The following is an 18,872-nucleotide window of genomic DNA, read 5'->3' as shown; positions in this document are numbered from 1 at the left end:
TGCAGCTCACTGCTGCGTATAACGATAGAGGCTGGTGAGTAACGAGGGAGAGAAGATGTCAGACATGAATGCCCTTGAAATAGGCTATTCTAGCGCTATCGTGTTGGGATCAGGAGAAGCGCATTATCCTCAAGTTTGTGTGAATGAACCAGGGCTATTTGGCAGCTCTGTAATTCATTCAGCTCTTTTTTTTTTTTTTTTTTTTTTTTTCTCCTCAGAGTAAAACACCAAACTCATTCATTATAGTTGGCTTCAGGGCTCTTGGGAGCCACCCTGAAAGCTCTCCATCTTCAGCATGGACAGCTAATCTGGACAAATAATTTCAAACAGTTTAAGAAACAGTTTGACCCCCCAAGGAAAATAACTGAAGGTCAAAGGGACATCTCAGTGTGTATCTGTGGAGAATATAAATCGAGTTGTTTATTCCTTCTCTCTGGAGCCCAGCAAGGTTCAAATTCAGTTTATAAGCTTATCACCAAAATTCATTTTATACAGTACCTTAAACATAAACTCCCACTCAGCCCGATCAAAGCTTTTCCAGCACGAAGCAGCTGAGCTACAATCAGTCCCCTTGTTCAGTTGGCCAAGGCAGGGTTCTTAATCAGTATAAAAACACAAGGAGTCAAATGGGAGGTTTTAATAAAACGGGTTTGATCGACTTCCAAGGAGGTGGCAGAGGTCTGTGGAAAGAAACATTCCTGCCAGCTCCTCCAAAATGCGTGTGTGAGCCCCGTGGAGTGCCAGGGAGTGAGAGGACCCCGCAGCTCACTGGTGACTGCCCTCATTATCCTCGGCAGAGGGTGCACCCCCTAACCCTTCGCTCTAATCCACCTCCAGCCTCAACTCCTCGAGTTCCCTACTCCCAAAAACTCATTTATCTCAGCTCCTTCCACTGGGAAACAACCAAGCCCCTGGGCTTTGCCAGAGACCAAAGTGTGATTGCTCCAGTTGTCTCGGTTTCCAAATCTATTGCTTCTTTAGATGCCGTTGCTGCTTATTCAGACAAAGCAGCTCTGTGCTGAAAGGAAAGTCCACAGCAGCTGCAGATTAGAGACTGGGCAAAGTATAGGAAGTGATGCATGCAGGACAGCATCCTTCTCTCTTCCTGGATGTTCGCTCAGTTGCTTAAGTGAGAGCTGAGGTACCCCAGGAGCACCACAGGGACGTGGCTGTCCCCAGCAGCCTTGTTGGTGGCGCTGCTACAACGCTCTTCCAAATGCAGGACTGTGGATGATAGCCTCTGCTTGGTGGTGATGCCACATGCACCCAGACGTGCCCCGCAGACCCGTGCATCTGGCTGGAAGCTCTTGCCCTCTTTTGAACCGGAGTTAACATCAGTGGGGATGCATCGATCACCCTGAGCACACAGGGAGATCGGTTTTGTCAGGGCCCAAGGCTTCAGTGTGGTTTGGGGTTGTCACACAGCTGGATCTCCCTGCATTACAACATGGAAGAATCAGGACAACGCCGCCATCCTGTAATCGACTCCCTGGTGATCTCCCAGCCTTTCCGAATTTTCTGTGCTACAAATTGTGTTATTCCAAAAAATTGCAAGCACTGACTGCCAGAAACCATTTTGCTTCCCTAAGAATAGCTCAGATGTCTGTCTCTAAATGGCTAAAATAAAGACCGTCACAAAACATTCGTGGCACAGAGAATAAGAACCAGTGGGGAAAATGAGGCTGTAATGAAATAAAATGATTCTTTGGATTAGCTCTGGACTTCAAACATTTAGGGCCAGAAAATTAATGTGAATTAAATTCCGATCCATGCAATTAAGTTACAGTAAGAGGGCAGCAAGGCCATTTTAGATTCATGTACTGGTAAAAAGGAAAAGAAATAAGTAATGAAGATGTACTTCTGCATTCATGAGTCCTCTCCTCTCTCCAAAAGGCTGTCAGAAGAAGTTAGCAATAAAACCAATGTAACTGAGATTGTTTGAGCAAGATAGCTCGCTGACATGACCTATTCACACATAAAAGTCATCAGCAAACATTTCAGCCTAGAAAATCACTCAGATTTGGCAGGAAGACCTTTTCTCCCTTTGGAACTGTGCTTGAAACTAAGCATCCCTTGCAGGCATCAGCCTTGTTAGATGCATTACTGTCCCAAGGAGTTTAATCACTGGAGCTGTAATCTCTCTTTGGGATAATTTGGGCAGATTCTTCTCTCGCTGAAGAGCCATTGGAAGAAATCTCTAGTTTCAGGAACTACATGCATCATCTCCATTTTTGAAATCACCTCTCTGTTCTATTTCTGTCTTTATGGCATCGTTATCACTTTCATAAATAGAACAGAGTCTGCTTTTCATTGTTGCTGTTTGTTTGGGTTTGTTTTGTTTCAGATCTTCAGCAGAGAAAGTGAAATTGAGTAGATGCATATGGAAGTAGCCAAATCTCGTGAACCTCTCCCCGGGAGGCTGTCTGGCTGTCTGCTGGGGATCCGTCCTCTCTCCAGCCATGTCACCACGATGTCTGCAAGCCTACAGAGGTCTACACACAATGTGCAAAGCATCTAAGTGCTGCAGCCAGTGCTTTCGTATACAAAGTATTCTGTTTTAAGGAAAAGCTAAGTGAATTACTAGATAAAGAGATAGAAATGAAGTACTGTTATCTCTCATTTCTGCCTCGTTAACTGCCCATCAAACTTATGCTTCTTGTGCATCCACCTCTCTTTTCCCCACCCAGTGACAGGCAGCTCAGATTTCCCCCTGCAGTCCTGACCACCTTGCCCACATCACTGGCCTCAGGGCCCCGACCAGGTGTGATCTCCACCTTGGCACCCCCACAGCCCATCTTCATCCTGGTGCTTCCAACCAGCTTCTTCCTGCTTGCTGACAGAAGTGTTCTTCTGTGCAGTTACAACTGCCATGCTACTGAATCACTGACAGATGCAGGACGGGACTTGAGTCAGGAGATTTCTAGGAATAGCACATCTTTCCCGTGCTGCTGAACTGCCTCCTTCTGAATGCTTGTGAACTAGGGATTTGAAGAACTCTTCTGTTTTTTAATTTCACCAAGCAAGATGCATCCTGATTCTGGGTAATGAGATCTCACCATTCACTTTCCTAAAAATTAAAAATAAAAATGCCTTGTTCACTCAGTTCTTTTTAACACTACAAGTTTTGTGTGTGTGTGTAAAGTATTGCTCACCTGCATTTTTCACCTCTACATACAGTGACAGAAAATGTTTATACCGGGTAGTTTGCTGTACTGCCACTGAAGAAGGCAGCTGACAGCCTCATTCAGCTCCTGCAAAGCCTTGCCAGCCAGACTTAGAGATGATCAGTTTTGACGCACTGCTCAGTCTTAGTCACGATATTAATCGCGCTCCGTGTGAGATAACAACAGGTTTGATCCCGCACCTTTGAGAACAATGAGAGGTTTGTCATCGGTTTCTGAAGGAACAGGATGGAGGTTTCATTCTTTCCTCATTTTTGTTTCGTCCACGTGAGAGGAATCATGTAGGACAGCAAGTGGAGTAGTTCAGCGTAAAGCCCTCATTCTTCCCAGCTCATGCTGGTCACCAGTTGGTGACATGGTTAACTAGTGACCTCGTTATCAGTAGGACAGTGAGAAATGTTCACAGTGAATGATTTCATCTGTTTTACTACAGCATTTATGTAGTATATCACATAGCAGCCAGTGCTCATTGTTGTCTGAAGCATGATACCAAACTTCATCAGTCTCGACTAGCACAGCAGCCGATGGCTTCCTATAAATGAGGGCACATTTTTTCTTTGCCTGCCAGGCTGGATGCAATATCTGTGAGAATACTCACCAGCTTGCTCCCTCCTTGCAGCCTCTGCAAAAGTGAGCCCATGATTCACCCACGCTGGCCAAGCATGGGAATAGGCAGCCCAGGGAAGTGGTGGAGTGCACGTCCCTATTTAAATGATGTGTGGATGTGGAACTAAAGGACAAGGTTCAGTGATGAAACTCTGTAGGTCAGGTTGATGGTTGGACCTGATGATCTTGAAGGTCTTTCCCAACCTAGGTGATTCTATGATTCTGTGATTCGTGTACTTGCAGCGTGGTGCCCTGTCTTCTGCTGCGTGACCCCAGACATCCTGGGTTGTCCAAGGAAGCAAATTCTGGAGGGCAAAGCGCCGGAAAGGCACAAAGGAGACAGGGAAGTGTAGGGGTTGTCTCACCCACCATAAGGTCAGCTGCAGGGTTAGTGGTACCCGAGCTTCATCATCTGCAGGGCTGAGTGCTGTGTTCCTCCCCATCCAACATGGAGAGAGAGCTGCCCAATGCGCCACTGCCAAAGAAACTTGGGGGACCTGCACTTAAATTTGGACAGAGCAACTTCTCAGTGCTGGCTGGGGGATTTAGACACAAGCACGAGTAATTATGCAAGGGACAGGAGTCATGAGACCTCTGGTGAAAGAAGGAAAAGGAAGAATAGTCTGAGAACATAACGCCCAGATCCCAATAAGAGGATTGGATTGTGTTAATGTAGTTATGTGAATAGTGTGAAAGATGATTCAGGCATTTCCATGAGCCCCATCCACGTAACCACACGCTGGATAGAGCTGACAGATCTGTGTGTGGCTCTGTTGTGCTTTAGGGCATTGTCCCACCCCTGATGCTGTGCTGGGGAGGAAGGTGACATCCCCCCCGGGGGACGCCTAGCTTGTCATGCAGCAGCACCTATATTTTCCCAACCAAAGCCAGCACCAGCCACTTTGCCAGGAATGGGAGAGCCACACCCCATCTCCAGAAGAAGAGGGGATTGCAACAAGCATCCCTGAAAAAATGTGCAGCTCATAATGGCTGCAGGCCACAGCAGGCCATTTGCTATCCTTCAATTAGCGATCTTCCACATGAGTCACCAGCGAGCACGGCAGCAAGGGACCTGCAATCTGCAAGGGCCATATCTAAGTATTCATTGACAGGACTGGTAGCACCACTTTTTTTTTTTTTTTTTTGCCAGCCCTTTATCAGTTCCAAATCACATGTTTCAAGCTTCGTGCTCGCCTACAGCTCATTGCTTGTTTGTTGGGTTTGGGGGTTCGGTTTGGTTGAGTTTGGGGAGGATATTTTACTTTCTGTTTAACCAGTTCAGCTGTTTCCAAGTGTGATCTTTGTTTAAAAATAAATAAATAAATAAATAATCAGATGGTTTTCTTCCTACAATTGTTCCCTGTGGCAGAGTACTGATATTTATCACGTGGATGGTTCTCAGGTTGTGAATTTGTTGTGAAAGACCATGCCAAATGATCTCCTGGTGGTAATGAGATCACAAACAAGCCGCTGTATGGGGTCACAGTAGGTGAGTAGGTGACGATGGCCCTTCCTTACCATGGCTACTCCCAACCGCACCAGCAGCATGGGAGCAGCCATCTGATTGCAACTCTGAAAGCCCAGCAGCGAGGCTGTCCCAAAAAAAATGAATGAGGGAAGGCTGAGGAATCTGAGATGAGTGCTGGAGCAGGAGAGAAGGGCTCGGTGACTTGGGTCTTCATGCAGAAGCTGGGGACACACGAGTGTCTGCAAACCAGAGAGTGCACCCTGAAGGCATGATGTGATCCACTCCTTCCCTGCAAGGGTGAAGTCTACTTGGATTGAAAGAATGACCCGTGAGCCTGTCGTTGCTATCTGCCTCTGTCATCAGCTTTCTTTTAGTTCAGAGAGACGAGCCCTGCCAGCTCCTACAAACTAATTTAGAAGAGGCTCTAACTAATTTCGGGAGGTTAATACGTTCCATATGCTCCGGGCAGATACGTGAGAATGATAGGCATGTGGCTGCTTTTCGGACCTGGGAGATTGTTGTGCCAGAAAGCCACCATCAATCAATCAATTAGCATTGATTAATTAGAGGGGAGATGAAGGACAGGAGAGATACTGTAATCCTGTTTTCTGAACAATGGATCTGAGCACGTGTTAGGTCCGAGCATTCCTGAGCCAGGAGGTGTTTGGAGCAGGGTCAGAGACTGCCTGTGGTGGGAACAGCATCTGAGGGGAAGAGGAGGTGTGTCTTGGAGGAAGAAAAAGGGATGAGGCTTTCTGCAGTGAGATCAGGCAAATATAAAGAGGGAACGGGTGGTAGAAGAGGGGAAAGGAGCTAGAGAGCTAAAGATAGGGAAGGGGAGAGAGTAAAGCAAGGGGGAGATAGATGGGGGTAGAGGTGGGGGGCAAGCCTGTCCAGTTCTCACTTTTCCCCATCACTGACTGGAACAGGACTAGCTTTTCCTGCCTCCCAGTCCCAGTCCCACCTGCACCGTGTCATACTGGTGGGCCCCTACCACAGCCAGGCTGCAATGGGGAGAAAGCAGATAGCAGTTCACAAATCCCCCCTTGGGGTACCTGCTGGTCCCCACACCTGCACAAGGGTGTGATGGGATCAGCTTGGACAGGTCTTTGCAGCACCAGAGGGCACCAGATAGCAAGGAGCAGGTGTCAACTGGGCCCTTGGGGCTACAGGGCTGAGGGGGACGAGCTGGAAAAGCAGACATGAAGCGCAATGTGCCACAGGTGGCAACGTCAAGAAGCATACCTATTTTTGCATTTGTTCTTTTGAACCAACTTGGAATAACTCTCAAGGTGCGTGGCTCCTGGAATTTCTCTCTCTGCCCTGTTAAACCAAGGAAATGAGGCTACAACATAAATTTAACTCGACCTCCTCTGAACTGGGCATGCCTATAACGCATGTACCCCAAACATGGCTTTGCAGAAAGTGTAAAACACTTTGAAGAAAAGGAAACCACCAGAGCTACTTCTCTTTGCAAGCATGGTGAAACTTGTGCTGCTGATCTGTATGGTCAGGACTCATTTACAGCCCCAGAAGCAATCAGACACCTGGGAAAACCTTTCAGCCTTTGCACTGTCTCTTGCAGCCCCCTCAGCCCTATGCAAAAGACACCATCTGCACTCTGGGGGTGTCTGTCACTGAAAACATCGGCCTCAGTCATTTTCCTTTCTTCTGTTAACAAGCAGGGTGGCCAGAGGGCCCAGAGGCACTCCAGGTGACACACATCCAATACCATCGCTTCAGCTCTGGAAAAATCAGGCTTCCTTTTTTTCCCTCTGCGTCCTTGTACTTCTGAAATTAGATCTCCTTAGATGTAGGGTAATTAATATGAGTCCTCTCCTCAGAAAAGGCACTTTAGTCAGTCTGCAGACCTAACTCTCCAGCTGCATGGCAGAGACAAGCATTACATCTTTCATACACAGCCTGCTCCAAACTGAGACTCGGGACTCTAATGGACTCTTGAAGAGAAGCAGCTGTGGACGAAGCAGGCTCCCAGCCTGCAAAACAGTCAGGGGAAGAGAAAATACCCTACCTGGCATGATGATTTATGGATGCGTTCAGAGCAAGACTTTCAGCTGTTCCCCAGCTACACAGCTATCTTCTCTATCTCCTCTACAAACCGTATCTTCTAAATCCCCCAGTTAGCCTCTCTCCCCCTAAGCTCTTTAGTCAGGTCAATTCATTTTTAGCCTTGGGTTTTGTCACAGCGACTGCTCAGAGCAAGGGAGGCCTCCTTTGCAGAGGTCACCTCGGTGTCTTTCAGCCAAATTATCTGCTGTGGCTCTGACAGCTCCTCATTTAAACTCAGTTTCCTATTGCTCTGCTTGAGCTTCACAGCAAGCGGGGCCACCAAGAGTGAGAGGATGTGGTTTACCAATCACATCAGCGATTAGAAACACCTTGTTTTGGAAGGAAAACTAAGAAAAACATGAGGATGCTGCTGAATAGCAATAAGCACTCAGAAAACCTTGATGTGTCATCTTAATCATCTTCCTATTCATGAAAGCACTTGAAACCTCTTGCAAGGTTATGATAAGGAGTCACTCACCAGCGTTACCAGAAGACAAAGCGTTCTGTTTTCTCAGAGCAGCAAGTTACAACACGCGAGCGAACGCTGTGTGCCGAACACTTTTCACCTCCCCGTTCCCATCCAGAACTGTATTTACCCCTGATAAACGATGAACTATGTCCTGCAGCTGCGCTACATATTTCAGCCTCACAAGGGCAGGAGGAAGGTCACCGCGATTCTAGAGCGCTGTCTATCGAGACAAGGGGACTTGGGCTGGATCGTGTGCTCTGTGTTTTGTGCTGCCCAGCTTTCTGCTGTTTCCCCTGTCCCTCGTTTCCCTGGGGACATATCAACAGTTTACGGGCACTGCTCTGCTGCTAGGCTTGGCCAGCTCATGCGCTTCTCCCTTCTTCTGCCGAACACTGTCTTGTTCCTTTAAACCCTGCTTAACCTTGCTTTGGTTCCTGTTTCTGTGCAGGGCCCGCACGTCAACAGAGAAGTGAAAGCAGCTATTTCTGCTTCTTTTCACAGCGCTGAGCAGTGTCTCTGAATGGCTAAAAATGAGTAAGGGCCAGAGACATCGCTGAGAGGCTGAGTGGACTTCCAGATCCACCCAGTTCCAGCTCAAAACGAAGGGGACCCTCGTAGGGACACTCTGGTGCAAAGCTTCAAGCGTTCCTCTGGTAATGGGAGGTTGCTTCACTGTTAACAACACATGGGCAGGCCCCAAGGGAGCTGAGCACCCAGGTGGGCCTCACCTCGATGAACACAAGCTGTCTAATAAGTTCAGGTCGTCATCGAGGCCTCCTCTGCACACAAAGCATGAAGACAGAAAAAGAAAAGCTCATCACACCCATTTTGTGCTTATTCTGGGCTGGAACTAACTGTTCCTGGAAGGTGCCTCTTTGTCTCCACAGGGAGTGGAGACCAGCTGAGGCTAGATGGCGAGCTATCAGATGGCTGGGGTTAGGCGAAAGGAATCTAAACCATCCTGAATGGCTGTGTTTATCTGGGTCTTCTGCCAGTCCACGCATCTGTATTTAGGATCTCCTGGTACTGTTACTTGCAAGGCATCCAGAGGGGGGTTAGGTGGTGCCTCCAGTGACCTGATGTCTCTGTTGCTTTCTGGATGGTTTTGTTCTCTGGGACTTGAGTCCCTTCAACCAGGAACGTAATTCTAAGACCAAAGAGGATGGAGAAGAAAGAGAAGAGGTTGCATCTCCCCTGTTCTTAATGGTGTCTGTAGAACTAAGGCCCGAAAGTGCCTTAAACAAGTGAAAAGTGTATCTGGTGACTCCTGATTTCCTATGGATTTGTGTTTATGACATATTTCTGATGCCTAATAGTGTACAAATGCCAATTAGAGCTTCTCCCACACTTGGGGAGGTCATGATGTTCCACTCCCACATAAATTGTCTGATGTCAACCACGGGTTCTGCTTGAGCTTTTCTGCCAGAGGAGGCATGTGCAGGGTATGTCTCTTCTAGAGAGCCAGCTATTTTTCTGACTGGAATTGGCCTTTGAGTTCAAAGATCTGGGCAGGATGGCAGAAATATCTAGCTAGACTTCCAACAAGTACAGCAAGCCTCTCAAAAACACAAAAAGGGCCCGTTTGCCCATTCATACTGTGAAAAGTAAACAAAGAATGCAAATACTATTTCCCCCGCACAACTTCCAGAGAAAAGATTTCTTCACCTCTGCCTTTTTTCCCCGTTACCTCACACCTTCGAAGGCATGGGCTTGGCATGTGGTAGGAAGAGAACAGTTGTTTTTGTTATTTAGATGCAAGGGAACTTAAAGTATCCTAGTTACTGCTGAGTTGGGTGGAGAGGGCTTCCGGATGGAAAATAGTGCCTCCCTTTCCAAAGGGGAAAAAAAAAAGGTAGGTACTTAGAAAGGTAAAGGGCAATTCAGTCCTTTGTGTGCTCATATCATAAAACTGAATAAGAAATAATTACCATAAGTGAGGCAACCAGTTCCTACACCCTCTGCAACCTGGATGACATCCTTCTGTGTCATCGAAATAAAAGTTACCTGCACAAAACACATTACTGACTACCTTATCTCAGTCACCTGATCTCGCGCACACAAAAGGAGAAGACCAAAGTCTTCTAAATCATGTCTCTATGCAAAGAAATGAATTACAAAGGTTTGAACTTCATTTCTTTCTCCCAAACTATTGGCACTAGGACAGGCATGTGATTTTATCCCTAAACAGGGTGTTCCTTAGGCTCTTTGCCAATTTAATTGGCTTATTCATATCCTTCCCTTCCAGATTACCTCAGGGTGATTTACATGTTGGAGGCCTATAAACACTGATGATTCAGTGCATGAAAACCGAAAACATTGTTCAGTGCCTGACAGGGTCCTCACCGCCTTTTGCCCCCAAATTAATTGTTCTTATTGGGACAACCTAACTAATAATCAACCTCTGACATCATCCTAATGTTATACAGAATAGTTTCTAAAAAACAATGGGACTATTGTCATGTTTGTTGTTGTTGTTGTTTGTTTGTTTGTTTGTTTTTTTACTGGTGTTTCTAGGTACTCTGCAGGAGCAAACAACAGTCGAGGTTGTCAAATGAGGTGCTCCCAGCCCAGCTTCTTCAGTCTACTGGACATTTTGAAGATGGCCTTCTTTTGATTTTCCATGAATAACAGTTCGGATTGAGCTCTAAAGAGACGCAGTCGCAAAGGTAATTTCATTTTCTCTCCCTACAGAACATAACTTTCCTTCCAGCAGTTCAACAGACACTTAATATGGTGTTATTTAGATTGAGCAGGTGGACATCTGTCAATTTGAAAACAAATTTCCTTCACATGTTGAACCTGAACTCTACATTTAGGAAATTTTTTGCAGGCCAGTTCATGCCAACTTTACCTTCAACGAATAACAAAACAAGCAGAGGTTTATATTCTTGCACAAAGAAAAGGCTGAGAGAGGTTTGTTTTGCCTTTGTGCTGATTAAAGTCTTGCACTGCCATGTACCTTCTTCTTCCTGCAACATGAACAACTTTGATAAAATGCAGCAGAAAACTTTACAGGACGCATCTCTCTACGTTTTTGGTAGCAATTTACTATTGTTTCAGTACTCTCACAAGAAACAGTTGCTCAGTCTCCCTTCAGGGGGAGATTACTACAGTCCATATTCTAACAACCCCATTCTCTTCTCATGCTGCATAGCCCTGCAGTGTCTTTCATAGGAAAGCTCTCTGCTTCTGATCTAACCCTACTACCAGATACATGGATACTGATGCAAATCCACCACCCCTCCTGTACATTTCCATTTTGGCACCTAAAAAACTCTCTGTGCTTAACACTCAGCTCCCTGGGACCATCAACCCTCTCTTTTTAATCCATTTCCCAGTAAGATTTACATGTCTTTAAACCCACAGCTCGCCTCATAAGGCAGTCTCACTGTTCAGATACCTGTTTTCCCAACGTCTCTGGTATATCATCTGCTAATAAAGTTTGTATTCTTTAATAACAGAGTTTATGCACTTAAATACCTGCCGGAGGACGAACACATCTGCACCATGCCAGCTGAAGTATTTCAAAGTCCAGCACTTTTAAATCAGCTCAAATGCCTTAAAACTAGTTTCCCTGTTTGCACTGACAGTTGTGGTTACAGGTGTTACGCACTTAAAAGCTCTGCCTAGATATTAAAACTTGCACACAGCTTCATTCATATTTGCAATCACTGACTGTGTTTATCTATGAAGAATCTGCAATACATTTGTCATGCCCACACTGCCTTTATATAACATGTTCATGCAGAAGTTCCAAGCAACATCACAGAATCATTACCGTCCACATATGTAAATGCAAGCGAACCAGTCCACAAGGCATTTAATATATAAAACACAGGGAGAACGAGCATGTAATGAAATGGTGGGAAGAACGAGGGGTGAACTCCCTGGAATTAAAGCATACATGTGTATAATTTTTGTAAATGCAGGAATGCTTCACTCCTACTGAATGCTTTTAAAATATTTATACCACATACAAGCCAGTAAATAAGATTCAGATCTCATAAGAAGTCCATTATAGGACCTGATCATCTAGAGTGTTTGAGAGATTGCCCAACAGAGAGAACTAAGCCCAACCTGCACCAGATTCACTGCAGGAAACTGGCGAGCTGGCAGCCCTGAGAATTCCACCTCTTTGATCCACAATGAGCAAGGATAATAAGGGTGTATGTACTCACCCTCCTCTACTTTTCACTTTCTTCAAGGAAAAGAGTTCTGCTGATTCAGGGCTCCGGCCATGGCCTGAGAGAATTTTGTTCTTACACTCCCCACACATCAAACCTCTACTTTTTAAAAAGTTCTCAAGATTTTCTGGCTCTTTACTTAATTCAAGCAATTATGGTAACAGGCATTTCTTTGTTGCCTGTCACCGAAGTATTTTAAGCGCTTTGAGCCCTGTCTCATTTTATACTTCTTTCTGAAGGAGTCAGTTCTGGCCTTCAGCTCTTTGTTTTCTTTCAAAACCTTATTGAACGAGCTGTGCTCCTCTGCGTTCACTTCAAGGACAGATTGTTTTCTTTTGTCAGGATAACTCCTATTCTGAAATGTCTCAAACTTACGATCGAATGCAAAAACAAAGTTCTCCCTTCCATTTATTCCCGCTAAGAGCATCCCGATGATGGCTGTGCCTTTCAGATAACCACTAGAAACTACATGCTGCGGGTAACAATGTAGGAAAGAACGCTGAATACTCGCTCAGGATAACTCAGGCAGGAAAAGTCATCAATGCACTTTACTTGGGTATGCCCAGGTTATGTTTTATGTTACGACAGGGCTGGAAGCTGCAGTAGGTTTGCCCCACTTATCCGCATTGGTGCTTTCCCCCAAACCATGAGGGTGAGCATGTGTCATGCCAGTGCAGGTATTGCACAGAAAGCCGGCTTCCACCGAAGTCAACAGGAAAACAAAACAGCCTAGGAGTCAGAGCTTCCCTTTCTTTACTCTTATTTAAATGTCAACCAGCGTTTTATGTGGTTGTTTATTAAATAATAATAACACAATAATGCCCAGAGGCTCCAATTAGGACCGGGAAGTCGCTGCAGCCGGATTGTGCAAATACCAGGGAAGGGATAGAGGGCTGGGAATTGGACGCCTCCCCAGCAGCTCCTCTCGGCAGGCGGGGAGAGCTTCTCCCAGGGCTCCCCGGCACCGGAGCAGCTAATCCTGTTGTGTGCGTGGGAGTTTTATGCTACTTCAGTTTTTGGGGTTGTCTTTTTTTTTTTTTTTTTTAACGTCAAGATATAGAATAACCAGGAAGGCATGCCAACAAGGTTTTCTTCAAAGTGGCCGAGCCCACAAAGGGAAAAAAAAGAGTGCATGGAGATGTATATGCTAATTCTGATTAATTAAAACCAGAAAGCTGGAGTGAAGCTGGGCAGTCTTTATTAGCTAATGTTAAAACAAAGGGGTGATTCGCCTTCCTTTCAGACGAATGCCATCATGGCAAAGTTCAGCTCGCTGCAGTGACTTACTCCTCCTTGCTTTACACCAGTGCAAGCACGGGATCCGGTCAGGCCCCGTCAGGAAGGACTCGGAAACTGATAACAAAACAAAAGGACAAACACGAGGCACAAGGGGAGGACAATCCGAGGAGTGGGATAAGAGCGAGCATGTTGCTCTTGGCAGAAAGCAACTGGCAAAAATTAATCGTGTACTCAGCCTCTCGCTCGGTTCTTTTTGTTTTGTTATGAAACAGGCTTTGTTTTTCTTATAGAGGAATGGGATGTATTTCAGCAGAGCAATCTGAGCTGGGTAGGCTTTATGGCAGAAGTTTGTTTTATAGGGAGATTTGACTTTAGACAAAGCGGATTTGGTTCACCAGATGAGTGCAGTTGTTCCAGGCTGGAGTGAAAAGGGCGGCATGAATGAGAGCCGTCAGAGGAAAGCATGAGGAGGTAAGGAAGGAAGTGATCAGAGGAAAGCTGAGGTGGACCAGAAGCACAGACACAAACCCTGAATTAAAGCCGTGGCAGAACAATGCAGGACCACAAAGGCAAGGCCTGAAGCTGAAGAGAACATCACAGCCCAAGAAGGGGCACGAGGGTGGCGAGGTGCTGCTGCATGGCAACGAGAAACAGGGAGGAGGGTAGTGAAAGCTTTATCTGCTGTGATGGGGAAAAGAAGGACCCTGAACAGAGAGCAAAGAATTTAGGGTTGTGGAAATAGTGGAAGAAGAGCACAGCCCTAAAGCAGCTTTCACATGGGGAAGAAAAGGGAACAAGGAGCTGGGAGGATGTCACTTTTCTCTGCGGTGGTGGAGAAAGGACAAGGAAGGGATTTGCCAGCACAAGGGAACAAGTTTCTTGTTGTGAAACAAGAAGAAACTTTTGTGAACAGAAAATGTACATTCAGTGAGGGGTAATGCATGGGACTGGCAGGGCAGGTAGAGGTATGGAAGTTCAGGGGTGGATAGATGAGCAGAGGAGAAGAAGGTTAAGCATTAGATGTGGCTAGATGGTACAGCATGCATATCACCTGTAAAACCAGGGAGGATGCAGGGAGGATGAAGCTGTAGAGGAAGAGGAGGTTTTTGAGAACAAAATGTAGCCAGATACTAAGTGACAAAAAAAAAATTAAAAAAATAAAATAATGGTGAAGACTGAAAGATACTGAAAGAGAAGTTGAACACTTAGTAAATGATCTGGGAAAACAAGAGTTTGAATTGAAGACCTTGGTTTTTCATTGTTCTTTGTAGAAAACTTGAGTTTAAAAAAGTAAAATTTTCAGCTGGCTTCCACGCAAAATTTCCAAAGAAGCAACAAGTTTGCAACTACAAGTATGAGCCCATTTCTTCAATGTGCACACCAAAGTAGAGGACTAGGTGTCGTGAGTGAACAGGATGGAAGGTGTCTATACTGATGAAGGAGCCGTGTGGTTTCTTCCACCTGAGGAACATCCAAGCATCTGCCTACCAGCCTCAAGGTTAAACACACTTCTGAAAAATGAGAGTATCCCCAGAGTTTACAGCTTGGTTGATGCTCTAAGAGGTCCCACTCCTGTGCCTAGTCCAAGTAATTAGTAGGAAATGGTTAATAAGTCTCAGTTGAGACTGTATCTTACGCTAGTTTGTTCACTAACATATTTGCGTGGAAGAAAAGCCCGATCTTCACATCTCGGCCTTAAACAGCTGCATAAGGTCACGGAGGATCTGGGCTCCGCCCCACCCCAACAATTGAGACATTGACAACTCTAACCGTGTTTAACTTCAACAGCCCATAGTTCACACGTTCGGTATTACTCATCTGATTAACATTTGGCCTGTAATTTGTTTCAACATTCCAGTTCAACGTATTTTTAGTTGACTTGATTCTACTCTCCAGTTAATACGCAATCCCATACTGCTCCCTTACCAGTATAATCATTGATGAGCAATTGTCTTACAAAGATGTAATCAAGTCTTCTGGAAAATGCTTTGTAGGAAAAAAAATGTGGTTTTCATTTCTGCTGAACACCGTGGCAGCTGCTTTTGTTTGTTTGTTTGAAGATCAGGAGGAAAGCAGAATTCAGTTCGGTGCAGTATTTCTCCAAAAATGCAGTCAGGGAACCTTTTACATGAACTTTCAAAACACGAACTCTTTAGGAGGAGACGAAGGAGGGAAGATAAGAGATAGAGGTAATGCAAGCATTGATTTTTAATTATTATTTTGTTTAACTATTGACAGTGGAGTGTGAGGGTGTGCAGGACACGGGGATGTAATGCATTTGTTCTTCAGGTTGCAGTAACATTTCCAGCACCTCACAACACTGCCCTCCCGATACCACCTTACCCCGGTATTCAATGGTATGATTCACAGCAGATGGAAAATTGTTCCACCTTTTGCCAGTGGTGACACTTTCCTGAAACTGTAGAGGTAATTGCAGTAGTCAGAGCTGCAAAATTTTACTCACTGCTTCCTAATTATTCTATATCCAGGTCTGCTAGCACAAGTCACACTTATACACCAGTGAGTTCAGTAATTTTCTTTTTATAGCCTCAATGTATTGTCCTGAATATAGGTGAACTGACTCAAATGGGTTATTACTGTTTCCCCTCCTTGCAAGTAAAAAGTTCTGTTTCACTATGACTTCATGGTTGCCACCTTGCATCACAAAACGACTGTGAGGGCTGCCTGGGTCGTTGAAAGCAACCACACCACAGAAACCCTTTTCTTAAAGCATGAACCCTCATCTAGAGATTTGAGTTTGATTTTACTTTCACCCATACCACTGTTACTGGAAGAGTGCTCTGGAATCTCATTCCTCTCTGACAACTAAAAGTCTTTTTCTTATTTCCAGTTTGGGTGAAATAACTGCCAGTTCCAATGTATTCCTTATCACTAAAACACACCTTAAAATTTACCAAAATATAGCTCCTTACACTTTTAGAGAAAAAAAAAAAAAAAAAAAAAAAAAAAAAAAAAAAAAGATGTTAACAGTTATTTGGGCTAAACATGTCCTAATCTTTTAGTTTCTCGCAATAACCACATTTTCTACTCCTATTTTCCCAAGCAGCCCACTCACCTTTTTCTGGTGAAGTTCTGGTTTTAATTAATCTTTCCTGAATACGTATGAGTGGAATTATACACAGTATTTCAACTGAAATGTGTTTTCAATGCCTCTCATGCTGGCAAAGATACTTTCTGCTAGAAATACCTTAATACCCCAGATCTGAGAAATGCATTGTCCTATTGAAGGTTGTTCCATTTTGCAAGTTCAGGCCGTAATTTTTGGTACATTTTACCAGCGTAAGTCAGCGCTGAAATATGCACAGGTGACCTTCACTGACCTCTGGCTTTCATTCCTTTTCCTTTTTATCCTTTTCTCTTGCCAGCACTGTGCAACTGTGTAGCAAAGCAGATTGAGAAAATCATTTAATTTTTCTTTCAGCTGATTTTTTGCCTTGCATTTTCTGCACTAATTCCCAATTTTCTTAACTAATCTTTTTTATTATTTTTTTTTTTCATTCAGCGCTACATAAACACTCCACTGAAATCCTGACAGATAAGTTTTTCTGCATTTTACCTACACAATCTGCAAACATGGTGAGTGCTTGATACATCAGTAAAAAACCTTCAATATGTATGACCAAATTGGAGCGGAATGATAGAGACTGCTCAAGATGACTTTTCCTCACCCAGGGTGAGATGGAACAAGGCCTCGAAAAGAGCTCAGCCAACTGAAGGTCACTTGCTCGTGAGCACAACCTGTTAATGAGAAACGGGACACTGTGAAGTGGGAGGAATACAGTTAGACAGCACAAAAGAAAAGGACGGTGATGTGGACCCCGCATCAAATGAATAAAATGTCTCAAGGAAAAGGAAGAAGCAGAGTCAAGGTGAAGTTAAAGAGAATGAGAGGAAGACAGGGAAAAAAAAGCAACCCCAAAACAATGGGGGAGTGGAACAATTGCAGGAGGAAGGGGAAGATAATACTCAGTAATACTCAGACAACTGAATTTTTACCACAGTGCCGAAGCAATATAGTGGAAGGGCTACTCCATTCCGAACTGCATGAAGGTCAAAATGTTGTCCTGCATTTGGACTTGTCCTTTCAGCAGGTGTCATGCTTGAAGTGCGGATCCAATAAAATTTAGTACAAGCACTGGCTGTAAATAAGCTCTTCCATTCCCAGTATTAATAAAATTTGTGGATGTTATTTAAAAACATGCCCATAACAGGGTTTAATTTTAAAGGCACCCTACGTGGCACATAATGGGACACTGCAAATTGGTTATATAATAAGTAAGTAGAAGAAAGAACAATATAAACAGTGGTTTGCAGCCTTGACCCTATGGTGTTTCCTGCCACAATGAAAGTAAAAACACATGTTCTCTGACAACCATCAAACACTTTGTCACTGCTGTTGGACATTTTGCTGCCTTAGGGCCTGTCTACATGCAAAGCTACATTGGTTTAGCTGGGTTTAATTTGCTGCAAAGGGACGTGTGAATTCTTATTTTGACTTAAATCAGAATTATTTCAGTTTAGCTCAACAAATTAGAGGTCAGATAAAGCCCGAGTAGCTCTGTTGATTAGGACAATCATGGTTCTAATCAATTGCTTACAATTACAGTGCTGCCTGTGCTGGCAAAAGCTTGCTTTCTAGTAGCTTATCTTGATGAAGTTTTGCCCGATTCCTCAGACTCTTAATTGACTTAAATTGTGGCTGAATGGTCCTTAGGATCTGGCGTCACATGAGTTAGCAGAAACCAATCTTCTCTGCTGGGGAAGGCAGAATATCTACAGAGATATCTATACAGAGATAAAACAGCACCAATTCTAAGTGGGAAAGTGGTGGTTATTCTAAAATTGGGGTCAACTTTTTTGGTATTGCACCCAAATGCAGACAATCAGCAAACAGATGATGGCAGAAGTTGCTGTGTCAGCCTTGTGTGGGCTCAAAGCGCTCTTGGCCTCATTGACACAGCGGGAGACACGCAAGGTTTGCTTAATTCAGAGTTTGTAGGGAGAACTTCGCCTCAGCCTTCCTGGGAGAAACGCTTTGGTGAGAATACTTAAGACTGTTGCATGAACACAGGGAAACTTATCTGCTTAGGGAAATGTAAATGGGAATTAAGAACTAAATGAATGGAAAACCAGACATCATTATTCCTAAGAAGAGCATCTGCGGAAGGAGTTATACCGGTAGAGTAACAGGAGGGCAATTACAACATAACAACAGCCCTGCCTCTCCTCAGCCTCGCTATGGAGCGCCTCAGCTGTAGGAAAGCTCCTCAGCACCCTCCTTCCTGGGGAAATACTTCAAGCATTCCCTCCGCAGGGGCAAGGACAGCAGTCGAGGAACCATTTTTGCTATTTTTTTGCTATTTTTTTTTTTTCTATTTTTTTTTTGCTAACTGTTTTTAGGCCAGGGCAAGCCGGGTAAACCTAAGGAGAGCGTCCCCTAATTGTCCCCATGCTGTTATGAACTCCTCCGTCACAGAGAACGCAAGCCATTAATTAGTATTTCTATTTTTATTGGATTTTTTGCTGCGGGAAGGCTCTGCCAGGTCACCCCAGCGCTGAAAACCTGGGTTACACCGGGCATCACCACACGGCCAGGTGCCACCACAGGCACGGCGCCGCGTGTGAGCGGTGAT

This window comes from Aythya marila, assembly GCF_965140915.1.
Source record: "Aythya marila genome assembly, chromosome: 3".
Taxonomy (NCBI): Eukaryota; Metazoa; Chordata; class Aves; order Anseriformes; family Anatidae; genus Aythya; species Aythya marila.
Note: the sequence above shows the minus strand (reverse complement) of the source record.